We start from the raw sequence: 3717 nt of genomic DNA, 5'->3' as shown, positions 1-3717 counted from the left end.
TTTGAGCACATACTTAGCATACCGAGCAAACCCAAGGTGAGTTCACACTCCTACTAAGGCATGGGATTCCCGGGTCGTGGGAATGGGATAAAGGTTACCATTGACTAAGAACGTACATATGCTTTTCCTAGACTATCACCTACCATGATCCTCGGATGTCAGGACGGTTCCGTAGGTTAGGATAACACCTACGTGGTCATATGCCAATTACTGCCTCGGATGTCAGGCACGCACGTAAAACCTACGTGTACGCATTACTTACTTCTATCCTCGGTACAAAGGATACGTACGTAAAACCTACGTACACCCCCGCGTCTCCTATCCTCGGTTGTGAAGGATACGTGCGTAAAACCTACGTACACCCCATACGCGCTACTGTTCTCGGAAGAAGAACATGGATGATACGAGTAGTTGATACGAATAGTCTAGTGGTCACATAACATGGGAAGCCCCCCACCTGTATAACTTACTATCGGCCCAGTAGAGCCACCTATTACTTACTGTTACGCACTTACTTACTGTGAACTCGCTCAACTAGTTTGTTGATCATTCTGTTACATGCCTTGCAGATCGTTAGGTACTTGGAGCTTGCACTGGAGAAGCGGGTCGTTGTGGTCAAGGATCGCGGTTTCTACGTTGAACTATTATGACATTTAAAACTATTAACTAGTGTTGGATTATTTACTATGCTTCCGCTACACTTTGAAACTATGGTTATGATTTGAACACCTATCGTATTGGATGGATGGTTTACATTTATTTTACTTAATATTAATTACATGTTCAATATGATTGGTGGCTTGATCCTGGTCAGTCACGCTTCCAAGCGGTGGTACTCCGCGTGTGGATTTTTGGGGGTGTGACACAGTGTGACATATGATTTAACATTAATAGGATGATATTGCTCATTGACATTCGGTGTCCACAATTTAGTGCCATTAGAAGACTCGTAAAGATGGTAATGTGGAGTATGTTCTAGATCATCTGTGGACATAGGGATGGATGTTAGTATAAGTTTACGTGCATTTTCCTTTTTATAATCCCATCTTCAGCTTGAAGATACATCCAACGCAACACGTGTTAGATTTTTCAAAACATCCATTTGTACCACTGGCTATCGTCCGGCTTGTCACTTATTTGAAAGTTCTGTAAACAACCGTTGTAACACGTGTTACAACTTTTTACTCAGACGTGCATTTTCTTTTTATAATCCCCTCCTCAACGTAAAGATACATCAAATGTAACACGTGTTACAGCAGGTTTTTACCTACTTACACGTCTCTATTGCAAATGGATGAAAACAGTTTTTTTTAAACATCAACTTTGTAACACTTGTTTACTTGTTTTTGTTCACAGGTGAAAAGATGTTTTGTGTTCAAGATGAAGTTGGTTATCAAGAAGCGAAGCCCGCCGAAGGATTAAAACGCATCGTCAAGTTTTCATGGTGACGATGGTGTGTTTTTTGGTTGGCTGCTATGTGTTGTGAAGATGGATGTTGTTGTGAAGACCATATGTAACATGTGTAAGATAGCTATACATGTGTTACATTTGTTGCCCCATAGTGTAACATATGTTATAAACATGTGTTACATATGCCAGTCCCTTTGGTGTCAATTTAAAGTTAGTAAAATTACATATGTAACAACATTACGTCATCCAAAATGTCATATCAATGAACAAACAAGTAATATATGTAACTATAAGTATATGAGACTAGCGTAACGAATTAAAGGGACAAACGATACACTTCATGTTACATATGTACCTAGAGTTGTTATTAACAATGTTATTAGTAGATACAAAAACGGCATTAATGTATATTTTTTACATTGAACCCAACATATTGGTTATAAGTCTTATGCATGGCAAGAAGTTCTTCCGGTGTGACGTATGATTTAACATTAATAGGATGATATTGCTCGTTGACATTCGGTGTCCACAATTTAGTGCCATTAGAAGACTCGCAAAGATGGTAATGTGGAGTATGTTCTAGATCATCTGTGGACATAGGGATGGATGTTAGTATAAGTTTACGTGCGTTATGAACGTTGTAATACGTTTAGCACCCTAGGGTAACAAAAAAAGATCACACATGACACTTGTCGCCATGTTACACATGTTAATTGTGTGTGCACATGTAACATCTTCTCTACAACGTGTGTAACATCCTTAAAAGTTGTGTTCCTACTATGCTTTATATTTTTTAAGTACTTATAGGTAAACATGTTTTTTAAGATACAACATGTAACATGTGTTACACCGAAATGTTACACAAGTGTTTCCAGTTTACACATGTTACTTCTTGTGTAACTCTGCTTTATATTTTGTAAGTGTTTCCAGTTTCCAGTTTAAACATGTTTTAAAGATACAACCTGTAACATGTAAGTATTTATAGGTAAACATGTTTTAAAGATACAACCGTATCACCTTACAAGTTATATGTTTTGCTGACAAACGCCATGTCACACATGTTACACACTATAGAGTGAAACAACAGTATTGAACGCTGCTACACATTTCCCATTCTGTCATAACATGTGTAACCTTTTTGGGGGTTTCGATGTTGTAGGTTTATACAGACTTACAAATGATCCAAAAATGATCATACATGTGCTACCCTCTAGTGTAACATAAGTTACAAACATGTCTTACATATGTGCAGCCCCGATTTTTGGTAACAAAGGGGTTGAACATATGTAACACATGTTTGTAACATGTGTTACACTAGAGGGTAACTTCTGTACAACGTCAAATGTACCCACCACTTGCCCTTCATCGACTTCTTGTTCCCCTTCTTCATCGGTTTCTCCATCTTCCTGCCAAGATCCCTTCTCGTTTGGCTGCAACTACTATGGTCAAGTCATAATAACACAAGTTACAGTCCAGTATTTTTAATTTACTAATTAAAAAACAATAGTAGTAACATCACTAACACTAGTTACCTTCTACCCAATTATGCCCTGAACTTGAAGACTCCCCAAATTTTGAGTTTTTATCTGCATCATTTCACACATAAAAAAAACTAAGCAAAACCACCCAAAAAAAGGTTACATATGTAAACAGTTACCATACACTTCAAACAACTACTATCCGGTAGAACCAACTCCCTCGCTGCAAGCACTAAACAAACATGTAACATATGTTAGCACAACCTTTCGTATTTGTTTGACGTCGTATAGCTTTTGTTTTTGTTTTCTAGACTGGACAGTTGTACTCCCCACAACAATTGTTTTAGATGTGTTACCCTTAAGTGTAACACACGTTACAAACATGTGTTACATATGTGTAGCTCCTTTTTGTGTCCAAGAAAGGGCTGGTTTTAACATAGGTAACACGTGTAACATTATTACAACATATGTAGCTAATTATGCTAGCAAGACATTTCAACTAACAACCCATTTAAAATAAATTTCAACCCATTTAAAATTACATTTCAACATTTCAACTTGTAAGCTAAGAACAACTGATAATATCAAAAAAAATAAAAATGATTTTGATACAAAAATAAAAACCTGTAAACTACATAAACATTTACCCATTAGTAGACCATTTTGTGCACACAAAAACATATTAACAACAGCCTTAACAAAAAAAGGTTACTAAGTAAAACCTCTAGTGTAACACACGTTACAAACATGTGTTACATATGTGTAGCTCCTTTTGTGTCCAAGAAAGGGCTGATTTTAACATAAGTAACATGTGTAACATTGTTACAAC

General features: G+C 36.9%; 1 long non-coding RNA gene across 1 annotated transcript; it reads right to left on the bottom strand.

Annotated features, from left to right (window-relative positions):
* Positions 1-2766: 2766 nt before the first annotated feature.
* Positions 2767-3435, bottom strand: LOC110896934. The gene is made up of 3 exons (XR_002568292.2): positions 3073-3435; positions 2943-2996; positions 2767-2846 (listed from the first exon to the last, which is right to left on the bottom strand). It is a non-coding gene; the product is annotated as an uncharacterized LOC110896934 (long non-coding RNA).
* Between the last annotated feature and the right edge of the window lie 282 nt (positions 3436-3717).

This window comes from Helianthus annuus, chromosome 12 (genome assembly GCF_002127325.2).
Source record: "Helianthus annuus cultivar XRQ/B chromosome 12, HanXRQr2.0-SUNRISE, whole genome shotgun sequence".
Classification (NCBI taxonomy): domain Eukaryota; kingdom Viridiplantae; phylum Streptophyta; class Magnoliopsida; order Asterales; family Asteraceae; genus Helianthus; species Helianthus annuus.
Note: the sequence above shows the minus strand (reverse complement) of the source record. Positions and strands in the feature narration are given on the sequence as shown.